The 15,934-nt window shown below is 29.2% G+C and overlaps 1 protein-coding gene across 1 annotated transcript in view; it reads left to right on the top strand.

Moving 5' to 3' along the window:
• Positions 1 to 2,938: 2,938 nt before the first annotated feature.
• Positions 2,939 to 15,934, top strand: part of LOC121132387 (uncharacterized) — a 305,542-nt gene continuing 292,546 nt past the window's right edge. The window contains exon 1 of the mRNA XM_040727787.2: positions 2,939 to 3,157. The gene's annotated coding sequence lies outside the window, so the exon portion shown is untranslated. The remainder of the gene's footprint in view (positions 3,158 to 15,934) is intronic.

The raw sequence follows: 15,934 nt of genomic DNA on the forward strand, positions 1-15,934 counted from the left end.
TTTTATTTAACCAGGTAACAAAATGTGCAGCTAAATGTAGCCAGTTTTTGAGTTTATCCAGAAGAACAAAACTGTTATACATTTTATTAATATAAAAATATTTATTTTTAGTTTATTTGATTATTTTAAATATGTATATATATTTGGTTGAATAATATCGATAAATACTATCATTTTTTCTTTATCGATCATCACTACTGAGACAGTTAGTTAATTCAACAAATTATGAATATTAAAATTGTTGTTACAACTAAAGTATCATAACTATGTTATAAAATCAAAAAAGCTATTTATCTACTTTTTGCAAAAATTACAAGTCTTATCTCAATATTACTTTTACAAGCTGAATAATATGCCAACATTTTTAAAGTGAAATAACTAGCCCCGATCTTCCCCTATCTAGGTTATATTTGTGATAGGTAGGTTGGCTTTTTTAGAGTCCATGTATCACATTTTGTTTGAATTATGTAACTTAACACTACCAAATCTTAACTTATCGAATAAATTTTTATTTAATCTATTTAATTGAAGTTGAGATGTTTATTTATAAAATTACAAAAAAACTTTAGTCACACAATTTAACATGTATCATGATGATATTACTTTCTAAATTATTTTTTACTTAATTTATCGTTCATAAATATAACCTTCTACCCCCCAAAATTAATATAACCACTTGTTACAAAGTCTTCAGAACCCATCACCCTCATCCCTTACGTTCAATGTTAGTTTTAAAAAAAGTATCTTGCACTAAATTCAAAGTTACCTTTTTTTATGTTTGAAATAATGTGTCCAAAATTCAACTTGATTCATAGAAACATAAAAAAGAGTATGTTGGCGTGAGCACCTATGTTATAGGGTGAGATTTGAATGCCCTGTGTCGTGAAACTTTTATCTAGTAAAATAAAAAGTGCTACTGAAATAGTAAAAAAACTTAGTAATGGAATAACGAACTGATATCTGTTGGAACTTCCTTTTGAAAATTCAACAAAATTATCACTGTGAATATTTTAAACAAAGTATTTGTTCTTTTTCATGTTACAAAAACAAATTTTTTACATTTTAATATTATGCAGCTATTCTTGTTTAAAAAAGGTATCAAGAATAGGGATAATATTAACGTTTTAACTCAATACATGATTCTTCGAGTAAATCTAGAAAATATGTCAATACTTATTTTATTTTATTGAATAACCGGGGAGTAATGTATTTTAACTGGATTTTAGATTAATATTATACAGAAATACAGGCGGAATTTCAAATTTTTCATTACTCTTATAGAGGATCACATTAAGCTCTGAAATTTTAAACTTAAACTTCTTAAGTACACAGTACCTATGTCTCTATATCGCTCGCATAATTTTTGAAACACAAATAATTTCTTTATTCTTCCATTTATTTACAAGAAAATATTTTTTTTGTTTACTCAAAACGTTCTTTAATTATTTTTTTATGTCAACAAACTTCAAAGTTAATTTTAAATGGTTTATCTACTCATCTACTTTGCGTGGATTATTCAATGTATTATTTATTAAGTATTTTGAACTACTTGAGCAAAGCCAAGAGCACCTTGTATACTGTGAGGAGTTCAGAGACCGTGGCTACATGGCCCGGGACATGTACACCCACTGCCTCTAGATGGAGGTCTATAGCAGGTCGACGCTAAAATGGGGACGGCACAGGCACTACTTTCGACAAAGCCCCAGATACCACAGTCGAGAGGATTCATGTCGGGCGAGGAGGGAGGCCACAACTGTTGTTTCCAGAATTAGGAAAAATTATCCTTGTACCATTAATGCGTGGTACTGGTCTTGTGCCCCTGGACAGAGTCCTGCTGGAGCACATAGTTTCCCTCTGAGTAGGTGGACTTCACCCAGGGCAAGACCACCTCCTTGAGGACGCCTTGGTACTCGTCAGCCCCAATTTTGTAGGCCTTTCGGGAACCAAAACGAGGGCATCCACTTCCTATCTAATGCCACGACTCCCATCATCATCGTAGAGGCGTACAGTGTATATGGTAATACCTTATAATTGGAACAGAAGAGAAATAATGGCTGAAAGCTGAACGTAAAAAATTAAATTAACGGAACACTTACAAACCAGGTTATATGGATATTATTCCATACAAAAGTATTTTGCCCAACATTGTTTTTCTTGCTCTCAGTAGCTCTAATGAAGTTGGAAACTTGATATGACCTCAAGGTGGGGCTCCATTGGACAAATCAAAACTTACTCCATCCTACTTAAAAAGAAAATTAGGGTTGAGGGGATTTTGGCCAAATGAACTTGGGCCTCGGTCATCCCCAAACCAAAATGGTATTGACTACTATTTGTGAAGGGCCTTTGAGAAACAGCTCTGTGCTACCTTCCAATAAAATATTTCTATATTGAAGAACTCTCCGTAGGGGCATTGGGTCAAAATTTCAGCCTTTTCTGTAAAGTTTGTATTTCAATGGTTTAGGATGGAGTTATATGCTAAATAAAAGGGTTTGAGCAATATTTAGAAATACTTTATTTTTAACGTTAGTTCTAATTTAACCCAAATCAAAAACATTTGCTATAAAGTTTTCTTTTCATGGAATTACCTATATGCAAATATTTATTCATACTTTTGTTTATATTAATTATTATTATTGCAGAAATGTTATTATCTGTATTACCCTCTCCCCTCCCCTCCTGTCCTTCTCTATCTCTCTTTTATTTTCCATCATTAGCATCCTATTATCACAGTTTTACAAATAATTTTGTACATATTTGGTCACTACTTTTTCTTACAATAATTTTATTGTAAGAAAAATATTATTATTTTTTGAAGAGAAGTGAGGAACATAACATATACTATACACATACAGTGAAAAAGAAAAGAAGACGACCGTACAGATGAAGGAGTTACAGTTTTTTTTTTGTTAGAAAGTAGAAAGGGAAAAAAAAAGAAACCAGTTACGCCTCTATCACGTAAAAGAGAAGATCCTATTTTTTTTCTTTGACTGTTGTTCTCATACTTGATGAGTAAGTAAAAGTCATTGATTTGATGCAAGTGTTCTTAATATAAAGGGTTATTTGTGCAACTGTTTTAGTGAAACTTTTTTCTCCAATTATAAAAAGAAGGAGTCTGTGTATCTACAATCAAAGGACCAATCATATTTCGCTCATTAATGTAAGTCCCATCATAGGATATATATAACTAAATGATTAAATCTACTTTTAATCTCCCATTTACTTTTTACTACTCATTTCGTATACAGGTTTTACTTATCTTCAATAAATTTATTACTTGAGGATCAATATATTTTTTATTGGGACAACGGTGTGTGTGTATAAGTTTTGCTTTAACATATAAACAATATGGAGCAAAAATTCAGAAGACGAGAAAATCCCTTTTAATTGTTTTATTTCATATATACCTACATTATATATATAATTCATAGACATATGACTTTGTATTCAAAATTTATAGGAGGAGCTAAGATACTAAATAATTTTAGCTATAATTAAAAACTTGTATTTGATTTAAAAGACTTATATTGGCCCAGATATAGCCATTCAAATAAAATCTGTCAGAAACTTATTCTTTTATTGTGACAATCAATTTTGGCTACTTTTAATGCAATTTGCCGTACCCCAATATGATTAATAAGAATAACTTGTTGATATAATCTTACAATAGCTCATCAAAATAAACTTATGCAATAAACACTCAATCATTCTAGCTTGCTTTTTAGTTGACAGTCCATATATGTGAGTGAAACAATGTTTTGCTACTTTTGAATTAAAATTCATTCCTACTAAATGGTTTTAAACTTGCTCCAAATAAAAATAAATTTTCTGTAAATTCGATATTTACATAATCGCTAATTTTGAAAGCAATGATTAACTTAATCTTTGTAAATCCAAAGATGACATTTTAACAAATAAAGTGGAATCAATCAAATTATAAAATCCTTTTTTACTTTATATTGGTGTTGAATTTGAGTATTAAGTGGACAATTTTCTGAAAATTACGCGAACCATCCCGAAATATGTTTTTATTTTTTTGAAAATTCCACTTTACTGTAACTTGTTTAACGAGAAGTTGCACTCGTGAGAAATTTTTTCTGTTTAGGTCCGTTCGATTCAATGTTGCTCATAGAGAAGAAAATATACTCACATTCTGTGTATGGACTTCAAATACAATTTCTAGGTCAGATGGAGTTATAATAGTACTATTAATTTTACTTATCCTTTTTCAGTCCATCTGGCAAATTAAAGAAACAATGAAAAATATTGAAACATTCGCTGAATAATAAGTCACATTTCCCGTATCACTCAAAATTACAGGAAAAAAATAACAAATCTTCTTTTTAAAAGAAGAGTATTTGTATTCAAAATGAAAGACTATTTTACATATGTAGAAACTATCAAAAGCTCGAGCTTGAACAATTTTTAAATTTTACTCAAATCCAACACTACTTTATATCATATTTACTTCTTTCTATATCTGAGAAATAACTAATTCAAACAATTTCAAGCATCATAATAACAAACAAACAAGTGTGTCCTAATCCAAGAAGATTAAAAGAATTATAAATTGAATGAGGAAATTACCCGAAAAAATGTTGTGAGAGACGATTTAAACAGATTTATTGTTATTGCCCTTGTTTTGTTTTTACAAATAATTTGATTGTATAAGGAAATTAATATCTAAAAGTATGTATAAATATTGTACAGCCCAAAAAAAAGAGAAAATCGTTATTGATAAGTTATTGACAGACCAGTTGTTAAAATTAATATAAGATTCTGCATTTTTTATAGTTTACTATTTTTTTAGGGAGGACACCGTACGTCAAGCACGTAGAACATAAAAGTATGTCGACTATAAATTTAAATTTCTAAACAATCTTTTTAAAGATGAATGCTAGATTGTTCTTTTTTTGGGGTAAAGTTTTTTTTGACTGTGCTATTGCTATTTTTTTACTAAAATATATCCAGAAAACTATATACCAAATTAAAAATCCATCTATGCTATATCTGATATGGTATTAGAGCATAAAAATATCAAAAGTGGCATTTTTGGATCAAAATGCCCCAATTTGAAACGTCTTGCAACATTCTAATTTTAAATCTACTAGCCAAAATTATAATCTAATGATAAGTATTCATGGGGGTAACTCCAATTCTGAACCTCATGTTTTTTTCTTTCTCTCAACCTCTCCATTGGTCCTAATAGTAAAAAAATATTTATATTCCAAAAGTTATAACATTTGAGTAACATTTAGATGTGGTCCTTGGTTCTTAAAATATTGATTATAATTGTACACATTACAAAGAAAAGTTAACATTGTAGGATTAAAATTAATCTTTATGCCTTAAGAAATGTTTTGAAGTCACTTATAACTTTATTTAATTAAAATAATTACAAAGCTAATTAAAGCGTCACATCTTAAATTGACTCAAGTTTTACATATGTTATTGTCTCTAAGTTTTTAAAACTACTGAGTAATCTAAATATTCAGCACATCTTTCTTTCAATTTTCAAACATTTAACTGAGTTTATCAATGCTCAGTTTGCTTTCAATCATAGCAAAACGCTGGAATGGTTATTTTTCCTAACTTATTCTGACATATTTTGAATAATATTTCAAAATCATATTAACTTAAAAGCGTAAGACAATAAATAGACTATAGACAAAACTCTATGTTTTCAGCAAGATACTAATGATATCTGATAACTAATGCAGCAAGATTTTAAAACAAAAAGGAAATGAATAAGATAAATAGTAAAAAAGATGTGCTTGCCATAACTTTTACAAATTTTCATTTAGCTTAATATAAAAATGTAATTTTTATATTTTACTTATTTGTGGTCATCAACTCAACAGCAAACAAAAATTATTTTTATCAGAATTGAGTATGGATTAAATTAATATTTTTTGGCAAATTATCATCAATTTTTATCAACAAATTACTCTTATTAACTTATTGGAGGTGCCCCAAAAAAACACTTAAAATTGCCAAAATTGATTGCCAGAATAAAAGAATGAGAAATTGAGAGATTTTTTAATATAAGTCTTTTAAATTAAATACGGATTCTAGACTAATGCTAAAATTTTGGAATATATTAACTAATCCAACATATTTGAATATAAACCCTATAACTGACTCAATTATGTCTTGAATTAAAGGTCTGTATGTATATATATAGTAAAAAAATTAATTGGGTTTTTCCCTTTTTTTGAAATTTTGTTCTAGATTGATTTTTATGCTGATGCACAACATTTATTATTGGTAAGGAGCAAAAGTTTTAAAGGTACCGATTATTGATAATAGTGGTGCATACTTTATAGCAATACCAAAATGGAAAAGAAAGAGTAATAAAATGAAGTTAAAAGTAATTAGATTCGATAAAATGGAGAAAACTATGAAACTTATAAAATAAGGACAAAAACAACAAAATTGATAAATATAACTATGGGACAGTATTTGAGAATTGTATAGTAAAATTTCGTATGGTGCTGCGTAATTTTATTAATATTAGATAGGCATATAATTAATTCTTTAGGCAATTGCAATTTGCAAAGCACAACCCTTTGTCCAAAAGTTTCAATTTTCCTTGTCTAATATTGTAATTAACATATAAAACACACATGATCCCCCTTTAAAATGAATTTTACTCAACGATACTTCCCGGGGGCGTTCTCCACCCAAAAGACTAAAATATCCATTTATTAATTTTGTACATATTTTATATATGATCCACTTTCTATGTAAATTCAAAATATATCACATAGTTCTTTAACCAGTTTTTTGTTGAATATACTTCATTAGTTTCTGAGTTTTTCTCAGACTCTAGGATTAATAATCATTGAGGTTCCAAAGAATGTTTTGGATGCATTCTTATAATTTATTTAGCGCAATAATTAATATAAAAAAAGAGAAAGAATGAAAGTGGAAGATGTCTTATTCTATATTTAACATGTATTTTCTGATAATAATTCAATAATTTAGAAATAACGTATTCTCTACAATCAACAAAACTCCCATTTTAAATTATGGATTATATAAGAGGTGTAAAACGTCCTACTAAAACATTATTTAATTTGTCAACTATTTATATTTTTTCATGCATATATGGCTCAAAGAATGTAGAATAATTTATATTAACTTGTTGCAGTTTAAGAAATTATAAGAAAATTTTGAAATATTTGAAACTGAAGAGTAATGAGCCCAAACTCAATTACATCTATTTAAGCCCTAATTCAGATATCTATTTTTTCGCATAAAGTACGTAGTTAGAATTTGAGTTATTCACGAACTTTGGAATAAATGATCGATGTTTCAAATAATGTTATTTACTCAGTCTTATTATTTATCTACCTAAACGATGAGTATAAAAAAAGAACATTAGAGGTTGACATGTCTTTCTTTATAATAACATATTCATTTGGAAACAATTTATCTACAGTTTACAAAATTTAACATTCTTCTCACCAACAAATTTTACAGGTATAACACATAATGGTAAAAAAGTATTTAATTTGTTCACTGATCCTTACTGTGTCTATCATATGTTACTACTATGAAAAATAAAGTTTTATATTACACAAGGATCCATTTTAATGTTGGTATGACTAAACACACCAGGGCAGTACACTCATTGGTATTTAAGGGAAGTAATGGAGAGTTAACAAAACGCCATTTTACATTTCTAGAGCTTCAGACAGACTTTTCTTAACTAGACTATAGTTATCTGTATTTGTAGACAACTTAAATTTTAAATTCGCGGTTTTTTTCATTCCCTCCAATAAGCAATTTATTCATTTTGCCTCTTTGAAATATATTATGTCCCACTAGTCTTCAAACTATTGCCCTAATATTGAGATGGTTTGCTTTTGATTTATTTTATCTCAAAAATATGGAAAAACCTTTATAGTCGAACATTTATGTTTTGTGGTCTACAGGGATCAAAATTATAAGTAAATAGCTTAATAAAGTAAAAAAAAATCTTTTCATAAACCGCTAATCATATATAGCTATTAAATTATTATTATTGTTTTAGGGTGGTATTTACTTTACGACAAAATATATTTATCTCATTTTGATTAAAAATGAAGAATTATTTTACTCTAAATAAAGGGTCCCTTTTTTGTACTAACGAGTCATTTTCTCAGATTTAAAATAAGATAAAATAAAAATACATTAGAATCGGAAAAAATATACCCACACACTATTTTTTTTCTTTTATTTAGCTGTAGATGTAAAAAAAATTTACATAACAACATTTTGTAGCGCGCAAAAGCTACAGAAAAGTTGAAATTTTGCAGACCATTTTTATCTATAGTTGTTTCTTTTAATATTATTAATGTCAAATTAGTGGTTTTTTACTCGGTTCATTAAAAGAGTGAACCTGTTTCATTTAAATTCATGTCAGACAAATTAGATTTTTGAAGACTATTTTGGGAAAAATAAATATAAGTATATATTTTGAAGTTTTTTTTGTGTAGATTTAATTATATACAACAACAAAATCGTAACATTTGAGCTAATATTACGTATCGTTTAGGGTTTGTGCTAGGATTTTTCTTTAGTGGGGGTTTGAATTATTTTTTTTAAACTTTGAGATCTGGTATCATTATACTTCTTAAAAGTTCCTAATTTTGTAAGGAATATGTTTTATTTGATAGATAAGTATTTATTATCGTTTAATATACAATTTAAGGATGGAAAAAACCTATATATCTCTGATTGCATATTGATGCGTATCTTTATCAGATGAACGGAATATATCTTGCCAAAAGGGATTACTTAAACATAAAACTGCTAATAAATAAAACAACTCTATATTCTCTTAAAGCAACAACCTAAGAATGTATAAACCATTAAAAAAACATTGCTTCATGCTGTACACATTATATGTATTAGAGTGATCACTACTATTTCTGAAATGAAATAGTGTGAAAGTGCCCTTTTCAAGTATAAATATGGCATGTCCCAGGATTACTCTGATCAAAACTACCAAGAGGAAATTCGAAGATTTTTGTCCAATTTTAGTATGGAGTTACAATTATAAAATTATATTTTTTCTTACTTTTTCCACGAAAAAATTCCCTTTGCAGAACGTTAACAAGCAGTCAACAAGTTAAATCAATAATATACACATTTCTAGCTGGCTCTTATTTAGTGGTTCACATGTTATTTTGGATAATTTTGTAAGATAAAAATATAAACGAGAGGTTTTGTTAAGGTATTTATTTATCAACATCCTCACCGAAAAAATTTCCTGGCACAAAATTTTATTTTATATGTGAGTCCTCAGCTCTAATAATTACCTATATACAATCCCTAAATCCTTGGAAGACTTTGACTATGTAGTCAAACTCGAACATGGTACATTCCTTCTTCATGGAAGCTTCTAGAGACTCCTGTGAGAAGTAGCACACACCCTCTCCTCCATATGCGCCAAGATAGAGTAGTCCAAAGAGTTCGTGTCTGGAGAGGAGGACGACCACATGTTGAGGCCCCAAGAGCAAAGTTGTCTCTCCGGAAGGTCTGGGTCTTAGCGGTGCAATGACACAGATCTCCGTCTGGAGTCAAAACAAAGTTGCCTCCGAACTTTTCTTTAGGTCAAAGTAGCATTTTCTTATCCAGTAGCTCGATTTTAGAATCTACATTAAGCAGCTCCTTCCTCTCAACAAAAATGACAGGGCAGACTCCACAATGGCCTAATCAATGGTTCCAGCTGGGGTTTTTCTTCTTTTTTTTCCCGTCTTTACTCTGTCTTCATCTTACTCCGTGAAAATGTCTTGTAAATAAATAATCTGTTTACCACTATATAAGATCAACCCTATATTATAAAAAATTCAATCATAGACTTTGGGAATGTCTCAAGACAAAAGAAGCCATTCGTATGGTTCAAATTATATTGAAACAAGATATGTGACATATGCATTAAATTATCATTGGTTATTTGAGAATAAATGGGACTATTTGAGAATATCTTACTTTCCTCTCACATAACAATGGTTAAATATTGTTCCGGGCATATATCTAAAATCAATATATTATCACAACCACAAACTCAAAATAGCATAAATATTTAAAATGGCGGTAGGTAGTTTTGGAAAGACTTTCAGTAAAACCAAACCATTTTTTGTAATTCTGGGACGACATCCCTCATTCAAATTTTAAATGGCCACACTCATACTATTTCATTTGAAAGATATGTGAACATTCTCTGGGTTGGAGCCAGTTTCAAAAAATCAAGAACGTCCTTCCATTAAAAAGGGGGAAAAACAGTAAATAGCCCTCGTAAAGAAAAAGCCTGGCACACATGCCGGTCACCCTACATAATATATATAATTTGATTATAATATTATTATGTCCTTCTTTACATAAGATTAATTGAATATATGTTTCTCGTACAAATCCCATCTTTTATGTATAGGGGATTTGAAATTTATCATTTTGACAGTCGTAGGTCATATTTTTTTGGACTTTCTTTAATATATAAATCAAAGATGAGTTTGACATTTAACCTACTATCATCATCATTTTTTCTTATTTATTCAATTTACCTTCCCTCTAAAAGGCATTTATTACATGATCATATAATGATCGTATGCACATGCCTATAGATTGATTAATCTCATAGGAGGTAAACTAATGCATCTTTAAAAGATTTGTCGAGTTTACACTTTATATATGTGGACAATCAATACAAGTAAGTTCAAATGATATTTATCAAAATTTTATTTTGAGTGAATTGTCGAAATAAAAATGGATTATAAGAAACACGACCGCTGAATTATTCCACGTGGGCTATTACGAAAGCCCTTTCACCAAACTCACCAGTTACCCCAGAAATATAGTAGTTAAAATCTGTACAGACCTTCGGTTACATCACCAGAAAAGCCGAAGACCCTTATCAGGTCATGAAGGCAAGTCCTACTTTTAAGACAAGGCTGCATAAATCTATCAAGTCTAATTCAGGGACTTCCATATCTGTGCTTTGCTAAAAGCGCTCCGTGTATCGCTATATATTCAGCATGGATGTCAAAAAATGGGTTGTACTCATACAAGAGGGTCAAGGCTCACTTCTTGACATCAGCCACGAAGGAGATAAGGTTGAAGAGGTGCTGAAAAATCTTAAAAAGCTTGAGTCGATATCAAAGCCAGGCCTCAAATTTTTCTTAGATGATTATTTTTTTATTTTATCAATCCTGTAATCGACAAAATGACCGTTATCTGCCCTACTAGAAGGGAGACATCTCACCCAAATTCGGGACAAAAAAATCAACCTCCATACTAGTCCTTGGCATCATCAGCAGCAAGAAAGATACTCATATCCACTTCTTCACCAGAGGGAGATTTTAAATACTGAGACCTACTATAGGTCCTGACGGACGAGAAGGCAAATGAAAGACCCTACCGATTCCAACAGGATTCTGCACCTGCTTTGAAGGTCAAGATGGTTGCAGCTTGGCTGAAGGACAATGTGGTAGCCTATTGGAGCCTCCCGACGTACCCTTCTAACTCCCCTAACCTGAACTTCTGGGATTTCTATGTCTAGGGCGTAGTTGGAGAGGCACACCTGCAGCATTTCACACAACTGCGTCAAGTCCCCGAAGGCCACCATCAAGCTTGTGACTGCAATGCTCCTATCTGCGGAGATCATCAATGCCTGTCGAACATTCCGTGGGATAATTTAAATTTTCAGTTATCCAGGCCCCAATGAAAATAAATACCATTACCATCTATACTATTAAATAAAACAAAAAAATCGCCAAAATGCATTTGTTCATAATCTGAATGTGGTCAATGTTGGTTCCAATTGTAGTAAATAACCTTGTCCATATATAAATTAAAAAATTTGGATTTTCTCTTTTTCTTGATTTTTATTCAAGATTGTTTTTGTGCTTACCCACTACATATGTATGTAACTATAATTATTACTATTTTAATGTATGATTATAATTACATTAATTATACTTTTAAAGTAGATATGTTATATATTTAACTTAATGTCACTTAAAATTTACAGCAATAAAAAAGACGTATCTAATGAAACATACTTACATATTATTTAGGGTACACTGTGGACGGAGAGAGTTTTTTAACACCATAATTATTGTTGAATGTTGAGAGAGCAAAAGAAATGTATTACTTTTCAGTTATTTTTTAGGCCCGTTGCAAATACAACATACATCATATGGTGTACACTCTACATATGCATAGTAAAAACACTTATTTTATGATTTTGCCAAAATAGATGGACAATTAAATTATCCGTACCTTTTGGTTGTAGGTATAATATGCTTCTAATATTGCTGATGACTTTAGGCCCGTAACTAAGATTTTAACAAATTATTGACAATGTTGACAAAATGTTTTTTAATGACTTTTCTATTTAGGAAAGCAAAATTGAGCAAATATCTTCTTCTTTTTTTTTTTAATAGCAACATTCTAAAAACATTTGACAAAATAAAAACTTTTAAATTATGATGACAATAAATTTAATTTTCAAGAACATAGTCTTTTTGACAAAATTTGACAACAATCTTGAAGTCAGTTCATAGAGGATTTGTTGAGGATGTATTCGTGTAAGTACTTGTTTTACACGGAGTATAATTCAGGATTGATATCCGTGTAATTTTAATAGATAAATAGGGAGATTTGAATGTATTTTCTCTTTTGCCTTCTAAGCCCTAAGGAACTGAAACATTCTTCAAATTGTAAGAGTTACCGTGTCATTTTTTGCTCATTTAAGTACTTGCAGGTTATATTCTTTACAACTCTATGAACATTAGAGGCTCACAGAAAAAAACAGGGGGGAATTCACTTTAACAAGGTTTGAGGCTTTTCATGCCATTTTTGAGGTGGTATAAACTCTAAGACCCTAAAAAGGAAAGAGGAGATAAAATGCTTAAAATAAAAAGTAAACAAAAAATATGTATTTGAATTATGTTCAGGATTCTCGTAACCTCGATCAAAAAGTATAAATTTTAAATACCCTTCGTAGATGAATAGGGTTATGTATATTTGTTTTAAGATAACTTTTATAATTGTTTAAATGTTAATTAGGATTCAGATATTATGAACTATGGTTTGAATTAATAATTTATATTTCTAATTTATTCTAAAGAAAAATACAGAAGCCTGGTCTTTACGTTAACTTATATTAAACTACATTAGATGAATATTAGTCAAAAAAACGTAATAACAATGAACTGCACAAAAGATGGAAATAGTTCATATACAGAATTTCAGACGAATATGAATGAAAGATAAGAAAAAAACATTCTTGATTGATATAAATGACACCTCTTCTCCTTATAGTCTCTTTAGTATAGGCCATTTTAGTTTGAAAAATTGTATTTTTACGTCAAAATTGAGCATTTTTAGCTTTTCGTACTCTCCAAAATATAAGCCTATGAGTAAAAAAAATGGTACATGTTACATATTTAGGTACACTTTATTTACAAAAGCTTGTATCTCACCCAAAATGTTCTAAGAGACCTCAAACTTTGTGGAAAGTAAATTTTCATAAATGGTCTTTTGTCTCAGGCCAGAACGATATTACCTTGACAACTAGACAGTTTAATGTACATATGTATATACATAAGTCGATGATAAAATCTCATATTTATAAAGAGATGAATCCATTGCTTCAGAGTTTTTTCACTGTGTGAACCTCCATATATTTGTTGTTGCAGTAAAAGCAACAGGGTAGAAACATATATACCTATGTTTGTATGTAATTTTTAATTCTACTTACATACTTTGTAGTTAGATAGATATTTACACCAACAATGCGTACCATATATTATCCTATCGATTTCCATTTTTCCTCTTGGTTCTATTACAGAAATAATTATTATTATTGCTCTACGTACTAAATATTGTATAACACATATTCTATATGCATAAATATATTTTACCCATCTATATGAAATATGAATTACTCAAAAATTATTATTTTAAAATACATATTATACATGAAATAAATTAATAAAAATTCCATCAATTCCGTGAAAAGTTTGATATTTTAAATCTATTAAATAATTATGAACATTATAAAGTTCAAAAAGACAACTACTATTTTACATAGTATTTAAAAAGTTTGACGTGTAGTATACATATGCTAGTTCAAAAATATAAAGAAGTTGCAACAGTCACTTTTTCTGGAAAATCAAAAAATAGGCTGAAAAGTCCCGGGCTTAACAAAGAAGTGTTCGAAATTGGCTAATTTTATAATAATTACTATTTTATTATTTTTATTTATCTATTCACTTTATGAAGCAGAGTCCCATATCCCATTTCAAGCCAAGTATGTTTTCTCATCTAGAAGCAGTGTAAAATTAAAACATGACATTGTTTTTGATTCATTATTTTAGAAATAATAAAAAGTAGCGTCACACTTAGAACAATAACTCAAAAAATAAAAAAAACAGATTGTTATACAATTGTTGACAACTGTCTTTTCAAGGTAGATTTACTGAAAATGGATGTGTTTCTTTTTAAATAACGCCATCTATGTGTGAAGCTTGGGACTTTTCGGAACATCCGCAATTTTGCAATTGTTATTCAACAATGCAAAAATATTGTGATAAAGAACTAGGATTTTTCTCAACTTTTTGTCGATATATTGTTTAAAAAATGATTTTGACGACTAAAGTAATTTTTGAAGGTTCACTACTGTTTTAAGAATGCGGCCATTTTAATGTTGTTGTAACTTACAATTTAAATATTTGATTATTTTTGCTATAATATTTATCAAAATTCAAAACTCCCTCAGTGATGAAAAACTATAAATAATGTTGTAATATTCAGTTCAAAGAGTTCAAATTATTTTTCCAATCTATAATATAAATCTGATTATATCTTAATACTCTTGAATACATTGAAATTTAATAGTTCAAAATCATGTTAAGTATCGTAATGTATTCATCAAAAATAACATCGGCGACCCAGGAAATGACTTCAAAGGACGTTTCAAGCCTAAGTAAGGAGTACGTTTTTTATCACAAGGGGGCTTTTGGGCTTTTCTCTTATATGCCCCTTCCTCCTTCTAGCGATAGTAGACGACGTAGACATCTGAGCATCATCTTGATGTACGATGGCCTGTGTCTCACGCAACCAAATTCAATGATGGTGTTCCTCCGGGTCTTTTACATCGTAAATACTTGTTTTGAATTAAAAGTAGTGCAATTAACTAAAACTCAACCTCTCACTTTAAAATTGAAATAACTGAGTTAAATGCTTTCATTATTGTCCAAAATGTAGTTAAAGATGGACCGGATTTACCTAAACGACCATGAATGCTTAGGTATTCGATTTTTCTGTTAAATTATTGTATACTTTTAGTAGCTCAAGCTGTGCTCAAAGATTAAACTGCTTTATTATAAATAACATATCAAAGTTTATACTTAATTAAATTGTTATTCGTTAAATTCAAAGGACAAACAATATTTTTTTTAAACTTTGCAAAACTACTTTTTTGATTGTCTCCGGCAGAAAAGGTCTTTTTGCAAAAGTAGAAAAATAGAAATTTGAAAAAAACACTTCCAAGATTGTCAAATAGATATAAATATCGCACACGTTAATGTCATATTTTATACAGCTTCGATTACACACATTTATTTCATTATATTTAAAAAAATCGATATATAGTATTGTAGTTTTACAATAGTATGAACAAATATGATACTCAATATATAGGGTTTCATAATATTTTTATCAAATAGATATATATGTAATTATTTCTATAAAATATAATTATTAATTCTTAGTTTGTAATTTGTGCAAACATTGTCTGTTTATATTTCCTTATATAATATATATATATTTTTTAATATTTGTGTTATATTCTCAAACAGAATTTAATTATTTTTCCTTAATTTAGGTATATAAATATTTTTCAAATTTATTAACATACAAAGAAAGAATATCAAAGACTTTG

The sequence above is a fragment of the Lepeophtheirus salmonis genome, chromosome 2 (genome assembly GCF_016086655.4).
Source record: "Lepeophtheirus salmonis chromosome 2, UVic_Lsal_1.4, whole genome shotgun sequence".
Classification (NCBI taxonomy): domain Eukaryota; kingdom Metazoa; phylum Arthropoda; class Copepoda; order Siphonostomatoida; family Caligidae; genus Lepeophtheirus; species Lepeophtheirus salmonis.